A 17524-nucleotide genomic window follows, 5' to 3' on the forward strand; every position below is an offset into this window, starting at 1 on the left:
AATGATAATTAGACTAAAAGCTGACACCTCATTGGAGATGAGACGCGACTCAGCAACATGCTACTAAAAAACCGGTGGGTCAATGATGAAATCCTTGAGACAAATGGCAATGAAAACACAACCATACAAATCTATAGGATGCAGCAATATAGACATTCATAGCAATATAGGCCTTCCTCAAAAAGTCAAGGAAAATCTCAAATAAACAACTGAACCTACCACCTAAAAGAATTAGGAAAAGAAGAACAAACCCTGTGTATATGCGGTTATAAAGTCAACAAGGGAAGGAAATGGTAAATATCAGAGAGGACATAAATAAAATAGAGGTTAAAAAGATGTAGAAAATCTGTAACACCGAGAACAGTTTTTTTGAAAGGATAAAGAAAATCAGCAAACCTCTGGCCAGGCTCCACTAAGAAGACAAGAGCAAGGACCCAAATGAACAAAATTAGAAATGAAAGACTTCAGACTTAAAAAGACTGAAGCATTTAATGCAGACTGTTGACAAAAGAACTGCAAAAGCCCATCTTGGAATCTCATTAAAGTACCTGGGGAAAATGTTTAAATTCCAGGACGTGGAATTCCACACCCCCAGAACGAGGCGTTAGTTATTTTTAGTCTGCTTGGGTCACTCCCGTGTTCAACCAGGATTGAAATCACTGTGCTGCCTAATAACTTCAGGAGGAAGGAAACCGCAGGAGACGTTAACACGGGTACTGAAATCAGTAAATTGCATTAGTTAATTGTAACGATGGATTGGGGGGAGATAAAATCCCAGACAACAATGCCATTGGCTCTGGTGAGACAGCTATGCAACAGTCTGAATTTCGCTCGGTTCTACCCCCCATGACTTTTTATCATTTGTTTGTCAAGTAATTTACATTTGTTTGGAGGAGAAGATTCACTCAGCGGTGCGATTCTATGGAGGCGGTGAGTTGCAATTTTGCTGCATGTTGAATATGCCCAAGGAATGTTTTAAACCAGATAATGTTTGGGGTGCACTCCCTGGGGCTCTGCCTTCATCAATAAGGGGTGAGGACTCTCTGACCCGAGCTTTCAAATCTCCCTGGGGGTAACCCAGTTTGAGAGCCACTGAATCAGGGATGCTCTGGGCCCAGGTCCCCAGGAGAAGCCAAAAGAAGGCAGATAGGACCATTGAGTCCAGTGAACTCTTCTGAAGCCTCTTAGGAATAGTGGGTTGCTGAGTCCTTAGAAGGCACAAATATGGCTCATTTTCACAATTATCTTGGACGAAGAATTCGTGCATGGACGACAACAATGTTTTCTGAACTTTGGAACTGTCTAGAGAATTTGTGGATAATTTAATAACTTGCTTACTCATATTTTCTCCCGAGACTGCTTCTGCTTTTCGCAACTGGAGCCCACTGTCAGCTCACTGGACGGTGGTGGTTCAGAACTCTTATCTCAGCTGTGTTTTACCTGGGGGACTTTGGACAAATCAGCTCATTGTGCCTTGTTTGGACAGGTTGCTTCCTGGGGAAGCCTGGCCAATCCCCTGTGTATACGTGGTTATAAAATAATTTGATCTTGAGCTCTTGAGAAGGCCCTGAGTGGCCCTGGAAGATGAGGTGATTATCTGGGGCTTCCACAGAAGCCTAATGACCTTTGCCCAAGTGCCTCATTTGAATTCATTTTCAAGGGCGTTTCGTGGAGTATTCAGTGCTTACAGCTTCTTGCCCTGACATAGAGGAGCCCAGGAAGGGCAAGATAGCATCCCTGCTCTGGAACCTAAAATCTGTCTCAGAGACCCTTCTTGGAACAGGAATTGCAAACAGAAATGCCAAAGGGACCAGACAATGACACCGTGGGAATCCGGGCGGCCCGCTAAGAGGGGGGGTTGGTTGCCTGGGGACTTCAGCTAAGATGTTCTTTGCACCAAGGGCATTTCTGGGCTGAATTAGCCAGCTAGCTTTTGAGGGATCCAACTTTCATAAATCCCACTTGGCTGCCCAGCTTCTCAGGGTTTCCACCCTTGACTAGGCATGGAAATTCCTTTAGCACGTGATGTTAAAAATGCAGATTCCCTGGGTTTGGGACAGGGCCCAGGAATATGCATTTTACAGGAAAGCTGGTAGTGTGGCCACATGAAGCCCTCCCTGTGGGTGTGGCACATCCCCCAGCGGCCAAGGGCGTCTGCTGTGTCCCTCTGGGTGCTGCCATCTTCAGGGCAGGTGTCACTTCTGCGACGCCCCAAAATCCAGTGCAGGCTGCGTAACTGCTGTGAGAGTGGGATCTGTCACTTACTGTGGTCCTTCCTGGAGCACTTTCTGTGTTTCAGTGCTCCATGCTGGAGACCCAGTTGCCACGGGCGACAGTTGTCACCATGAAAGTTCATCCAGGGCCAAGGGCTAGGGGCCCACGGCTGTCAGCCTTGTTCAGGGGCCCAGCCAACGTGCTGCTGTGGACATGGGTCATTAATGTGTCTCCAAGGGGCACTGGACTGGTTGGATTCCCCTACTTTACACCCAGGGAAACGGCTTTCAAAGGCAAGTAGCTCCCCAGATCCCAGTGCCAAGGCGCCACCCAGCCTTGTGCTCAGACCCCACCCCCTGTCCCCTCTGGTCCATCCAGCTCCACTCCTGTTCGTCCTTTGCTTCATCAGATTCTTCCAAGCGTCTCCACGGTCCCCATTCTCCTGTGGTCGGTGCCCTTGAAGAACCTGCTTCCCGCATCCTGAGAGCTTCTCCGTCAGCAGAGAGCATCTGTGGTGCGCTGACCCTGGGCCAGCAAGGCCACACAGCTGGAGAGTTTGCCCGCAGCCCAGGTGTGGCCGCACCGAGGTGGGGAGGGTCCCCAACCCCCTCTCCCCCAGCAGAATGACTCCCTGGGGCAGGAGCAGCCACACAAGCTCCTTCTTTCTTAAATAGAATTTGGCGGAGTTGCAGACACCTCTGTTTTTACCTAAGGGTAAGGGGCTTATAGCGCTCTTTCCTCCTCTCGCGTGCTCTCTCTCTCTCTCTCTCTCTCTCTCTCTCTCTCTCTCTCACACACACACTCACACACCCCTACCATCCACACCAGGGCTTTCATGGTCAACTCTGGCCAAGATCACAGTAGCTCTGGAGGAAGGAGGAAGGCAGTTCTGAAGACAGTGTCAGCCTCCCCCCACTGTCCCCCAAACCACATGGACAGGAGTGCTGGGGGCTTGAGCTGGGGGCCCCCCCTGTGGTGGCCAGCGTAAGCCTTTGTCCCCAGGGTTCCCAGGGCCCTTGGGCAAGGAACGCAGACACACAAACCCCCAGCAGGACCAACAGTGGGCGGGTAACTTGACGCGTGGCTCGCAGCGTGTGTGTGCATCAAGGTCAAAATCGGAGGTTGGCAGAGTTTGTCTTAGGACCAGAAGGTAAACGAAAAAACCCAACCATCCCTCAACAGAACAGGAGATAGAACAAGAACAGTTGTCCTCGCTGGGGCCCCTCCCCGACTCTAAACACCTAGAGGGTTGGGCTTGTTTCTCCAAAGAAATACTGCCCTCATGGACTGCAGTAGCCGGCACTGCCCACTGTGTCCCTGTGCCACTCTGTCCCCTGTGTTCTCTGTGTCCTCTGTGTCCACTCGGTCCCCTGTGTCCCCTGGGTCCCTGTGTCCCCTGTGTCCTCTGTCCACTGTGTTCCCTGGGTTTCTGTGTCCCTGTGCCCTCTGCTTCTGCTCTGTCCCCTGTCTTCTGTGTCCCTATGTCCTCTGTGTCCACTCTGCTTTGTCCGCATGTCCACTCACCCCTTTGTGGCCTGAATGTCTGCGTCCCCCAGAGTCATCTGTTAAATCTTAACCTCCAAGGTCAGAGTGGGAGGTGATTAGGCCAGGAGGGTGGAGCCCTGGTGCAGGGGATCAGCGTCCTTGTAAAGAAGACCCCAGATGCCCCAGCGCCTTCTTCTTCGGTGGGAGGGCACAGCGAGGGAGCGCGGCCTGATCAGACGCAGACTCTGCCGGCACCTTGCTCTTGGACTTGAGCCTCTACCCCTGTGAGACAGAAGTGTCTGCTCTTTTATGCTTCCCAGTCTCCGGCCTTTTTCACAGCAGCCTGGGCTCAGGGAGACCCTGTGTCCCTCTGTCCCTTTGCTACCTTCCTGGGCAGACTCCCTGGAGCAGCAGCTGCCACTCACAGCCTCTCACCAGCTCCTGCTGTGACGTCTTGCAGCCTGGCTCCACCCAGAATTCTGAAAATTTCTGTGAGCTGGCCCTGGGACCTCACACTTCAGTCCAGTGGCCATTGTGTGGTCCTCGTCCTCCCGGACCCTCGGCTCCTCGGCTCCTCGGCTCTGCCTGCGCGTGCCCTCCTGGAAGCATCTGCCTTCCCTTCTCTGAGTCTCTCCGTCCCCCGTGCCCCCAGGGTGGGCACCCGGAAAGTTTCTGGTTCTGTGCTCCTCGTTTCTCCCCACTGGATTCTCTGCCCATTGGCATCCTGTCCGAGCTGGCTCTGGACAGCCACCCATCCGCCCACCCTCTGCCTAGGCTCTGTCTCAGGCAGCCTTGGGACCAGAAAGCTCAGCTGCTCCCTCCCCTGGGAGAGCCTCTCAGGCACATCAGAGAGAGACCCCAGAGACAGCCTAAGGGTGAGGGGGACCAGACAGCACCTCCAGCTGGACATGACCGGCTGAGCAGAGATCTCAGGAGAGATGCTACAAAAGACAGTTCTTTTGCCCCTTGGCACAGCTTTAGCCTTGATGTTGCCACCAGGAGCCACCATCTCTCATCTCCCTTCTCATCTCCCTTTGCCTCTGTCGGCCTGGGGTCCAGACATCCAGGCCTCCTTGCTTCCCAAACCAGGGGTCCTGGGAGCTATTTAGCCCTCAGTTTCAAGGACCCTGAGTGGGTCGTAGGATTCTAACTGGTGGACAGGACGTGTCTCTCGAAGGAAGGTGTCCTTCCCAACTTTTCACTCGCCAGCAATTTCCACTGAGTTCTAGGTGGATGCCAGACAGCAGGACATGAGGCGCTGGGGGGTGGTGAGAAGCTGCAGGTTTGGCAGGTTTGACAGAGGCAAAGAGGCTCCCCGGTGGGGTGGGGGGTACATCCCTGGGGAATATTTGCCACCCACACCTCTTCTCCCCCCACCCCACCCCCGGAATGACAGATTAGGAAAAGGTGACGGTGCCAAATTTACTTTTTCCACTCTGTTTCGTTTTATGGACCTTCCAGAAAGAAGCAGATACAACTATTCTCTTTGACTTCAAACGCGATACATATTTTCCGCTTGAAGATCCTGCTTTTGGGTTAAGCGAACCTTTAGAAACACACGTTCGGGGCACCCTGGGAGCGGCTCAAGGTCTGCTTTCAGGAAGCTGCCAGGGGCACGGGGTTTGCCGTCGGACCAGGGCTCAGGTTGAACCCCGTGCTTGGTTTTCCCGCAGGCGAGCCTGGTCACCTGCACCTCCCTCCGGTCTCGGTGTCACACCAGACGAATGGCCGCCCTCTCCCAGGAAACGCCTGGAAGGCACTAGCCCCATCCGCAACCCTTTTCTGTTTCCCCATCGCGGGCAGCAAAATGCCTAGTTTCCGCGGGTGACCCGTGTGGTTTCTGAGTCACTCCTCCCTGGGAACCAGCGCAGCTCTGCAATTGCCTGGTGGTTTCCTTACGGCTAAATCTGTTGGGTTTTCTTTTCTTTCTTTCTTCCTCTTTTTTTTTTTTTTTAAGATGTGTCACTTCAAATGGCTCTCGATGGGTATTTAGTGTAGCGTGAACTTCCTCGGGATGCCCCCCGCTTTCCTTCCCCACGTCCTCTTCCTCTCACGGTCTGTCACCCCCAGCAGCCCCAACACAACTCACCTGCATTTCCTGGTGCCTCAAATTGCACTTAACACACAGCAGCAGGTTTCGTTTGTGCACCATCGCCTACTGCTCACCTCCCCGGCCCCCCTCCCTCTCCCCCCCATTCTTCCCAGAGTAGATCCCCTGATAACTTTAGTCAGATGTTGGTCTTGTGACCTGCAGGACATTCGTGTTAAAAAAAAAAAAAATAGGCAAACAGATTTTTGGAGTAGTCTCTCTTCTCAGTCCTTCGTGCAACTGTCTCTGCTTCTTTTAAAGCTGAAAGGAGCTGGCAGAATTCAACACTTACCTTGGGGATTCCTCTCACAGGACACGCAGTTCAGTGTGCTTGAAATTGTGTAGCGTCTGGGACCCATTTACTCTCACGAAACTCTATAGATAAGATATTTAGTAATGTCTCAGCGTGATATAAGCCCATGAAGAAGAATCGAGAAAAATACCAGTTTTAGATGGAATGCACGGAGACATGTGGGAGAGGAGCATGAGTACATTCTGATGACTGAGCACATCCCCTTCCTGATAAAGGGAGTTTAGAATAAGGACCAAAGCCCCAGAGATGTTTCCCATCTGCCAGCCTGAGGTGCCCTCTCCCTCCCCCACCCCATCCCTCTGGCCTCAGGAATCCTGCATATGCTGTTCCTTTTACCGGGATGCTTTTCCCCCCTCTGCCTTATTGAGGGAGCTGAATCAACGTCAGCTCTGGCCTCAAAGGCCCCCTTCCTTGGGGAAGCTTGCTCTGACGCCCCCCCCCCCCCGGCTCAGCTGCCCAGGGGCCAGGCTTTCTCAGCACCCACACCCCCTCCCATGGCTCAGGCGAGGCTGAGTGCACTGATCTCAGCACTCACTGCCCCAGGTGCTTTGTAAGTTTATTCCAGAGAGCTTACACAATAAACCTACAGGGGAGACCCCGCTATGCCCACCATGCCATTTTAGGCCTGAGGAGGTCAAGGCTTAGGGATAGTAAATGCCAAGGGCCAAGGCTGGTGAGGGGTGGAGTCCAAATTCCAATGACTTTTCACCACTGAGCTAAAGATGCCCCAACTTTTTTTTGGGGGGGGGGCACAGCCTGGAGATATGGAAATTCCCAGGCTAGGGATTGAATCCGAGCTGCAGCTGCCAGCCTACACCACAGCCACAGCAATGCCGGATCCTTAACCCAATGAGCAAGGCCAGGGATCGAACCCACGTCCTCATGGATAATAGGTTCATTATTGCTGAGCCACAATGAGAACTCTAACATTCCTCAGCTTTAAAAAAATTAGGTCCGGCTTTGGCTGAGTTACCCAGACAACACATGTCCCTCAGTGCTCCTTGGACCCTGACCTATAATCCAAAGGGCAGAGGGCAAAGGAGCCCTTCCAGCCCTTCCAGAACATTCTTGGGAGGAAAGGGCAGCCCAGGAACTGTCCCCTGTTTTCTAGTCAGTTATCTATCTGGGGCTCTCTGGAGGGAGGGGCACAGGGATTTTTTTTTTTTTTGTCTTTTGCCTTTTCTAGGGCCGCTCCCACGGCATATGGAGGTTCCCAGGCTAGGGGTCCAATTGGAGCTGTAGCTGCCAGCCTACAACACAGCCACAGCAATGCGGGATCCAAGCTGTGTCTGCGACCTACACCACAGCTCACGGCAATGCAGGATCCTTAACCCACTGAGCAAGGCCAGGGACTGAACCCGCAACCTCATGGTTCCTAGTCGCGTTCATTAACCACTGCGTCACGATGGGAACTCCACAGGGAACTTTTTTTATCAGGACACAGCCCCGGGAAACCTTGTGGGAACATCATTGACCCATACAGAGGCAAAGCACGTCCTGTGTCCTGCCACACAGGGGCGGGACCTCATCTGCTTCTCCGGCAAAATTCAATGGATGGATGAGTGAATGAATTTTATCAGCTTTGCCAGTAATAGTCTGGAGACCTATTCAGAGATTAGTTAAAGGGGATTCCTCATGAGGCATAACTTAATACAATCCTTATCAGTCTTTTACACTTGAGTGAGAATTAGTACTTCCTGCCCATTGACTGCCAAATGTATAGAAAAGAGACGGGTTAGGGGAGCACCTGGCTTCCAAAAGGCTGAGGGATTTAAAGAGCCAGGAAGGGTCCTGAATACAATCTTTGTCTAATTTACAGTCTTTGCTGGATTGGCCCTGCCTCCCTTGTAAGCCCTAGAGATGCAATCTGGTACCCGAAAGCCATAAAGAGTGGGAGTATAGAAGGCCCTAGTCTGGCTTTAGGATCAACTCTCTCCTGCACCAGCCCTCCTCTGGGACAGAGACAATAAAACTGCTGCGACCCTGGCCCGTGGGCTGAGGTGCGCAAGCAGTGGTCCCTCTGGTGACCGCAAGAGATCCGCCCTGCTCCCAGGTCCTCCCCTGGGGAAGAAACTGCACTTCTGTTCCCAGGGCCACTCTGGTTCCTGTGGCCTTGCCCCTAGGTCCCATCTCCTTTTGTCGGGGTGGCTAAGGGATCTCAGCAATGCGCCAGTCCCTGTTTGGGACCAAGATGTGGCAGTGAGCCCACAGGAGTGACCCACTCGGAGGATCTTCTGAGCCTTCTCCAGGCCTGTGCGTTTATTTCAGAAGCAGCCCAGCCTGGTGCAGAGACTACGTGCTGGAGTCACCAGGTCCTGCCCCCTGTGGCCCATGCAACCGTCGGGGGGGGGAACCTCGGGGACTCCCGCCAGCGAGCCTCCTCCCTCCAGACCCCCGCCGGCCTTCTGCCATCCCAGCCGCAGGTTCTCAGCCTTTGAGGCCTTGCGCCCAGCCTGTGGCTGGCCTGTGTCTTCCTGATTTTGCTGTAAATCACCTTGAACTAGGCTTCAGGAACAGAGACTCCATTGGCATGTTGACCTCATCTGTGTACAGTGGTTGGTCGGGATTTGGGTACAAACGACAGTTCCGAACACGCTGGGGCCGAAAGTCCCATAAGCCAGTTGTAAGCGTTGCTGAGAGCCAGAAAAGCCTGGAAGAGAGGAGGCAAAGGCTGGGGCCGGGAGGTTCCTGGGAAGAGGAGGGAACCTGGGCAGGTGGGCAGGGCGCGGTCCTCTGGGTGGCAGAGTGGGGGAAGGGAGTGGGGGTGGCAGGGGGCGGAGGGTGGCAGTTGGGGGTCAGGTGGGACAGGAACAAGGAGGAAGGCGTTGTGGGCGGGGCCTCTGGCCTCACCAGCCCTGACCGGGTGGGTCAGGGTGCCTCCTGCGCTGACTGACGTTATAGGTAACAGTGTTTGGGTGGGCACTTAAGAGTTCCCTGCCACTTTACAGGGCTTTAAAATGTTAGATTGGCCTCACACCGTTCCTATAAAGTCGATGGGCGTGCTGCTTTCATTTTATGGAACGAGTGAGCAAACACGACCGGCTCTAGGTCACGGTCACATAGCCAGTCAGCTGCTGCGCAGTGAGTAAATTCCAGGGCTGCGGGTTTCCAGCAGGTAGGCAAAGTCCAGGGGGTGGGTTCCTCTAGGCGGGACCCCGGGCTGGTCCCTTTCTCCTCCCAGGTGCAGAGGCCACCCCTGGGCCCCGCCTGTGACAAGAGAGGATGAACCGAGGGGCCCTGGAAATGGGGCATGGGGGGGGCGCAGGTGGAAAGGGGTGGGCGGAGCTAAAGGGCGGTGGGGACACTTGCTCGGAGCCCAGCCCAGGAGCCCCCCGGCGGTACCCCGACTGCAGGGAGACCCTCTTCAGCTGCTCCTTGGTCCTCCTCCTCTCCAGTTCCCCTCTCTGGGGAGGGGAGAAGGGCCAAACGCTCCACTGGTCACCTCCCCCGGGGACCCTGGCTGCCATTCATTCACTCTCTTCTCCTAAACCAAGGCTAACAGTCTTCTGGACAGCAGAGGGGAGGCTGGTCGCTCTGGTCCCAGAGCCCATTCAGTCAAAGACACAGGGAACCGTCTTGGGGCATCCAAGCTTAGTGGGAGAGGCAGAGGGAAATGGGACCCAGGGACTGTCCACCCATCTGTTTAAACACACATGGGAGCAGTCACAGGAGCCAAAAAGCCACCGGATAAAGTAGGGGGGTCTTCCAAGGGAGGTGGAGCCTGGCCGGGGCACCTGGCCGAAATCTGGAGGCTCTGCCCCCTACCAAGGGGGAATGGCAGGACCACTGAACTCTGCCTAGGTGTGGATAGCAGCGGGGGACACGCAGGCTCCTGTCCTGGGCTTGTCCTGGGTAGAGGAACAGATGTGTGAATTTATAACCTCCACTGCCCAAGCGTTCTGTGTGTGTGGCCACAAGACCTTCAGGCCGAAGTTGAATTTCAAGTGCATTTGTGCAGAAACAGACTCACAGCTCACAGACATAGAGAACAGATGTGGGTTGCCAGGGGTGAGGGGGGGGATGGTGTTGGGAGGTTGGGGTTAGCAGGTGTAAGCTATTACACACACGGTGGATAAACAATAAGGCCCCGCTATGTGACATGGGAAACTGTGTCCTATATCCTCTGATAAACCATAATGAAAAAGAATATTTAAAAAGAACTTGTGTATACGTATGTATAACTGAATCGCTTTGCTGTGCAGCAAATATTAACACACCATTGTACAGCGACTCTACCTCAGTTAAAAAAAAAAAAGTTAAAGTGGGTCTGAAGTGTCCCTGGATCACCAGAAAAAATGATGAGAAACAAATATTCATTCTCAAGTTCACGTGGAAATGCAATGAATCTAGAGAGCCAAAGGGTGTTTGTCGTTGCCAGTGTTGCTGTTTTGGCTGCGCCCATGGCATGCGGAAACTCCTGGGCCCGGGGTTGAACCTGCTCCACAGCAACGACCCAAGCCGCTGCAGTAACAATGCCAGATCCCCAAGCCCCTGCGGCCACAAGAGAACTCCTAGCCAAAGAAGAAAACTGGAGGGCCCAGGCTACTTGATTTCAAGATTAGCTTGAAAGCTGCAATAATCAGGAAGGGGGTATCAGCCCAAGGACAGACACGTAGGTCAATGGGACAGAAGAGTCCAGAAACAGGCCTGTGCTTACCTGGTCCATTGATTTTTGACAAAGGAGCTGACACATTTCAGTGGGAGAGGAAAGCCACACGCGAAGCTGGAACGAAGGGTATTTATGTCAGAAACATGAACTTCAACCCCTCCCTTATATACCAAAACAAAAAAATCAACTCACAGTGGATTATTAACTTAAATGGGATATCCGAAACTATAAACTTGCATCTTTGGCTAGATGATCCTGTTTTTTAGGCAGGACACAGAAAGCACTAGACGTAAGAGAAAACAACTGTTTTTTTTTGGTTTTTGGTTTTTTTTTTTTTTTGCTATTTCTTGGGCCGCTCCGCGGCATATGGAGGTTCCCAGGCTAGGGGTTAATCGGAGCTGTAGCCACCGGCCTACACCAGAGCCACAGCAACGAGGATCCGAGCCCGTCTGCAACCTACACCACAGCTCACTGCAACGCCGGATCGTCAACCCACTGAGCCTCATGGTTCCCAGTCGGATTCGTTAACCACTGTGCCACGACGGGAACTCCCAACTGGTCTTTAGATCTCACTGGAACTAAAAATGACTGAGAAAATTCCCGGGCAACACACAGACTGGACGAGAACATTTGCGATACACCCAACAGACCAGGGACTTGTAGCTAGAACCTATAAAAACTGGCTACGACTCGATAATAAAAGGAGGTAGTATTTGAGAAGACAAATGGCCCAATAAAAATGAGCCAAACTTGAAAAATACGTCACACAAGAAGATAGAGAGATGATCCCAAAACACATGAAAAAGTGCTCAGCCTCCTCGGTCATCAGGGATGCAGCTGTGATTTACCCCAGCCCGGGCATGTCTGTGTGCCGCAGGTATAGCTGCTAAAAAAAAAAAAAATACTGTCATTAAGGCCATAGAACAGTTGAAACTCTTCTACTGTGCAGGTGGGGACATAAAACTGTACACTATGGAGGACTTTTCTTTTTTTTCTTTTTTTGGTGTCTGCACCTGCAGCATAGGGAGGTTCCCAGGCTAGGGGTCCAATCAGAGCGGCAGCTACCGGCCCACGCCACAGCCACAGCCACGCCAGATCCTTAACCCATGAGCGAGGCCAGGAATTGAACCCACGTCCTCATGGATACTAGTCAGGTTCATTACCACTGAGCCACCACAGGAACTCTGGCAGTTTCTTAACAGTTAAATGTGTACATATCCAGCCATTCCCCTCCTAAGTCTTTTCCTCAAAATAAAGGAGGAGCGATGTCCACCAAAAGATTTGCACATGAATATTCATCATAGCTTATGCATAATAGCCTAAAATTGGAAACTGTTCAAGGATCTACCAGTAGGAGAATGAACAGACAAATCTGAAATATCAGGACTACAGGATATCCGTCCGTAACAAAGAGGGACACCCAACTGATACAACCGATACCACAGGAAAGTATCAAAAGCATTTGGCTGAGAGAAAGAAGCCGGATGCCAAAGAAAGCAACCTGTAAACCTCCATTGCTGTGACGTTTTCAAATAGGCAAAATGGGAGTTCCCGTTGTGGCTCAGCAGGTTAAGGACACGACGTTGTCTCTGTGAGGATGCGGGTTCGATCCCTGGTCTCGCTCAGCAGGTTAAGGATCTGGCATTGCTGTGAGCTGTGGTGTAGGTTGCAGATGCGGCTCGGATCTGGTATTGCTGTGGCTGGGGCGGAGGCTGGCAGCAACAGCTCCAGTTAGACCCCTGAGAACCTCCCTCTGCTGTGGGTGTAGCCCTAAAATGAAATTGCACAACACACATTAAGGGGCTTAAGCTGTGGTGGTTACATCCTGGGTAGGGAGCGGAGGCCGCCTGGCAAGAGGCGCATGGAAACGTTCTCCAGTAATGAAAATGTCCTGTTTGGGGGGTTTTTTGGCCTTACGTGTGGCACTCAGAAGTTCCCGGGCCAGGCATCAAGCCGGTGCCACAGCAGTGACCTGAGCCACAGCAGTGACAATGCCAGATCCTTAACAGCTAGGCTGCCGGGGAACTCTGAGAATGTCCAGTTTTTGACAGGGGTGTGGGCTGCCAGCGTCAGACAGGTGTCCACATGCGTGGTGCAGGCACACTGACAAGACGCAGTGGACCTGCAACCTGAGCCCAGAATTTGATGTGGATGGCGACTGATGATACCACACAAACACACACACACACACACACACACACACACACACACACACACACGCAGCACCCCCCCCCCAAAGGAGAGTACGGAAAGTTTATTCCTTACACAATTGAGGTGTCTGGGCAGGACCAAAATGTCTTGAGAGAACAGAGTGAGGAGACCAGCCAGGTTTTTTTTTTTTTTTCTCTTCCAGTTTTATTGAGATGCAGTGGACACACGTCTCTGTCCAGGTTTGATGATTTGACTCGCATCGTCATGAAATGATTATCACAGTAAATAGTGAACATCCATCATCTCACATGGACACAAAAGGAAAGAAATAGAAAAAAAGGTTTTTTCCTTGTGATGAGAGCTCGAAGGATTTACTCTTTTAACAACTGCCATTTGAGTTCCCTGGTGGCTCAGTGGGGTAAGGGTCTGGTGGTGGTGCTGCTGTGGCACCGTTTTGATCCTTGCCTGGGAACTTTCACATGCCAAGGGTACGGTCAAAAAAATCCACTTCCACATGTAAAGTACAGCAGCATTAATTATAATTATAGTTATTTTGCTGTGCCTTACAGCCCTAGCACTTAGTGATCTTGTAACGGGGAGTTCGTACCTTCTTTCTTTCTTTCATCCAGTTCCCCACCCTCCACTCCCCACCAAAGTGACCACAAATCAGATCTCTTTTTCTATGGTTTTTTTTTAGGGCCACAGGAACAGCATATGGAAGTTTCCAGGCTAGGGTCAAATGGAGCTATAGCTGCTGGACTGCACCACAGCCATGCTGGATCTAAGCCGAATCTGATCTACACCACAGCTCATGGCAACACCGGATCCTTAGTCCACTGAGGGAGGCCAGAGATCAAACCCGCATCCTCGTGGATACTAGCTGGGTTCGTTTTCACTGAGCCACAACGGGAACTCCCTGTTGGCTGACTTTGAAGTATAATTGACCTACAGCCCTATGTTAATTCCCGTGACACAACCTAGTAATTTGCTATTTCTGTACATTTCAAAATGATCACTGGGTCTAGTTCCGATCTTCTACGATACCAAGAGATGACTTTGCTACTGACTGTATTCCCCACGCTGTGCCTTTCATTCCTGTGACTCATTTATTTTGTAACTGGAGTTTTGTTCCTCTTAAGCATCGTCATCTATTTCTTTCCCTCCCCTGCCCCCTCCCCTCTGGCAACCACCTGTTCATTCTCTGTATCTGTATCTCTGCAATTTAGAGTCCAGGTAAAGGTCCTGATCAACACGTGCGCTTTGGGGTGGATGCAGATGGAAATGACGCCAACTCTTTGCCCACTTGCATCCACACCTTTTGCCGTGTGATTTTGTGGCACTGGCCATTAAGCGGTGGGGTCGATTTCTCCACCCCGCCATCTGGGTGAGTGAAGGGACCCACTCTGGACATTATCGAATGTGGCCTCCGCCCCCAGAGGCCCTACATCCTTTCACTTTCCCTTTCGGAAGCCAGCCCCTCCGCCAGGAGGCTGAGCCCAGGCTAGCCAGCTGGGTGATGAATGCACTTGGCCCAGCGCTCCAGCCAACAGCCAGCCAACCTCCAGGAGCAGAATCAGCATTTTGCTGGACTGTAGCTTACCACAGACACACGAGGGGACCCTCAGGGGACAGCAGAACCGTACAGATGACCCCAGCCTAAGTTTTGACCAGCGCAATCTACAGCTGAATAAATAACTCAGACACTAAGAACGGGGGAGGGTTGTCAGGAGGAAATAACTAACTGATACAGTCATGTTAAGTAGACATGTTAACATATCTGTCTCCAGTGTTATAGTATTCCTTATCTGGTGCCACAATCAATGATATTTCCTTGACATGTACTTTATTTTTGAGTTAACAAGACCCATCCCTCCAAATCCATGGCGTAGCATATGTAATTAGAAAAATCTCTCTGTGTGGTCAGACCTGGATGCAAGTCCTGGCTCCACGGTGCATTAACTGAGCGGACATGCCTGAAATCCGTGGGGTCAGAGCCAAAGTACAAACAGAGGCACAGGGGAGTTCCATGGTGGCTCCACAGGTTAAGAACCCAACTAGTATCCATGAGGATGTGGGTTTGATCCCTGGACTCACTCAGTAGGTTAAAGAATCCAATGTTGCCATAAGCTGCGACATGGCTTACAGACGTGGTTTGGATCTGGCATGGCTGTGGCTGTGGTGCAGGCCAGTGGCTGGAGCTCTGATTTGACCCCTAGCCTGGGAACTTACGTATGCCGAAGGTTTAGCCCTAAAAAGAAAAAAAAAAAAAAAAAAAAAAGAAAGCAGAAAACAAAAAATGGAGACACAGGTTATAGGCTGGCCCCTTGACTCTCCACCCCACCACCCCCTGCTCCCTGGCCATAAAGTCCTGCTCACAAGCCAGGGGGGGTGGAGCTGTGTCAGCACCTCTGAAGCCATGAGCTGACACTTAGGAGGAAGCTGTCTGTGACTTCAGGGGTATCAGTCTAGGATGCTGCCATCAGATCAAGTTAGGAGGGGTGCCCCACTTCAACAAGGTTTCATTTTATTTATTTATTTTATCATTTATTTATATATATATTTTTTTCTACTGTACAGCATGGTGACCCAGTTACACATACATGTATACATTCTTTTTTCTCACATTTCGAGTTCCATCACAACTGACTAGACAGAGTTCCCAGTGCTACAAGCTTTCATTTTTTTTTTTTTGTCTTTTTGCCATTTCTTGGGCCCCTCCTGTGGCATATGGAGGTTCCCAGGCTAGGGGTTGAATCGGAGCTGTAGCCAGCAGTCTACACCAGAGCCACAGCAATGCAGGATCTGAGCCGCGTCTGCAACCTACACCACAGCTCACGGCAACGCAGGATCGTTAACCAGTGAGCAAGGGTAGGGATCGAACCCGCAACCTCACGGTTCCCAGTTGATTCGTTAACCACTGAGCCACAATGGGAACTCCTACAAGGTTTCATTTTAAAAGCCAGAGGCTGGAGGGCTGTGAGAGATGGGAAGCTGGGATTCCCTTTGAGGGCATGGGGCTTTGGAGCTTGAACCAAAGCAGCATCTAACCAAGCAGGAAGGCGGCGTGGTTGGAGCTCGCAGTCCCTCAGGAGAAGGTGAGAAAGGTCCACGTGACCCTTTGCCAAGGACTCTGGCTAAGGGCATGGCCCATTGCTTGGTTTCTGGAATCCGCGGCGTGGAGCGTGTGAAGGGGCTCAGAGAAAGGCCAGGGCTGGTCGCAGCCGGAGCAGGGTTGAGGCTGGGCGAAGGTGAGGGGTCGGGCGGGAGCCTTTGGGTCCGCTGCTGAGAAGGAGAAGGAGGTGCTTGAAGCAACCTTTCCGCATGCTGCGGGGTGGTGCATCGTTGCGCCGAGGTCCTAAAGGGTTAAACAGCGTTTTCCTTTTGGCCTTTTACTGATCCTCGTCTCCCTGGCTTTCTCTGAAGACCACCTCTTGCGAAGACGGACTTCACAGAAGGAGCAGGGAGGTTCCGTTTTGGAGTTTGCACATTATTCCGACCCCCCTGGATGTCACGCCGGGATCCGGCTGCACCGTATGTTGTAAGACCTCAGCCACCGCCGCGGAGGAACTGGCCGGGAAGCGTCAGGTGTACCGGGTGAAGGGGGTGATGGGAAATTCACTGGGATGGTCTGGGAAGAGGAGAGGGCAGCTTGGATCTGGGCCGGGGTTGAGGGAGGCTGGGGTGACCGGCTGTGGGCGGGAGGGGACAGGAAGCAGCCCAGGGCGCGCGGAGATTCCACCTGGAGCAGGTGGCGCTTCATTCACTACAATGACAAGAAAGAGAAAGAGGTTTGGGGGGACATGGAGCCCCATTCTGGATCCACAGTGTCTGCTGTGATGCCCAGGAGCAGACGGGGGCCTCGGAGAGACTCAGGCCCAGCCTGGAGATTCGGACTTTTTAGCAGACACAGAAACCCCCAAAGGCCAGGCAGAACTCAGCAGCCCTGGGGGGGGGGGTCTCCTAGGACCATGGGCAATGCGGGAGTGCCCACCCCCGTGCATTCACCTCCTACACAGAGAACGAAGGTTGCCTGGAAAAGAGGGAGAGAAATGAGACCAGCGCCATCCCATCAGCACAGGTTCTCCTTGGGGACGGGCAGACGGACCCCTGCCGTTCCCATGCTTATCTAAATTTCCTGATGAAACTGGTAAATGTACTGTTTGCAGTTTCCTTTCCTTTAGAAAAAAGTCTACAGTACATCAGTATATATGTTTTAATAGCTTATGTTACTGTAGTACTCAAAATTTTTATTTATTTATTTATTTATTTATTTTTGTCTTTTTAGGGCTGCACCTGCAGCATATGGAGGTTCCCAGGCTAGGGGTCCAATCAGAGCTGTAGCCGCCGGCCTACACCAGAGCCACAGCAATGCCAGATCCGAGCCGTGTCTACGACCTACACCACAGCTCATGGCAACTTCGGATCCTTAACCCACTGAGTGAGGCCAGGGATCGAACCCACACCCTCATGGTTCCTAGTAGGATTCGTTTCCGCTGCGCCACAACAGGAACTCTTAGTACTCAGAAATTTAACAATTCCTTTATTTCATACTGTAAGGAGTCACTTATTTCTTAAAAAAAAAAAAAAAAAAAAAAAAAAAGATGCTAAGACACATCTGCTCTTCTGAGGCCCCCTGGAATGGTGGCTGGACACTGGCAGGGAC

General features: G+C 51.9%; 1 long non-coding RNA gene across 2 annotated transcripts; it reads left to right on the forward strand.

Moving 5' to 3' along the window:
* Positions 532 to 17064, forward strand: LOC102160207. Of its 2 annotated transcripts, XR_002338084.1 has the most exons (4): positions 532 to 713; positions 874 to 930; positions 16285 to 16399; positions 16878 to 17064. It is a non-coding gene; the product is annotated as an uncharacterized LOC102160207 (long non-coding RNA). The 2 variants fall into 2 exon arrangements; XR_002338083.1 differs by lacking the exon at positions 16878 to 17064 and having other exon boundaries at positions 16285 to 16587.

The sequence above is a fragment of the Sus scrofa genome, chromosome 13 (genome assembly GCF_000003025.6).
Source record: "Sus scrofa isolate TJ Tabasco breed Duroc chromosome 13, Sscrofa11.1, whole genome shotgun sequence".
NCBI lineage: Eukaryota > Metazoa > Chordata > Mammalia > Artiodactyla > Suidae > Sus > Sus scrofa.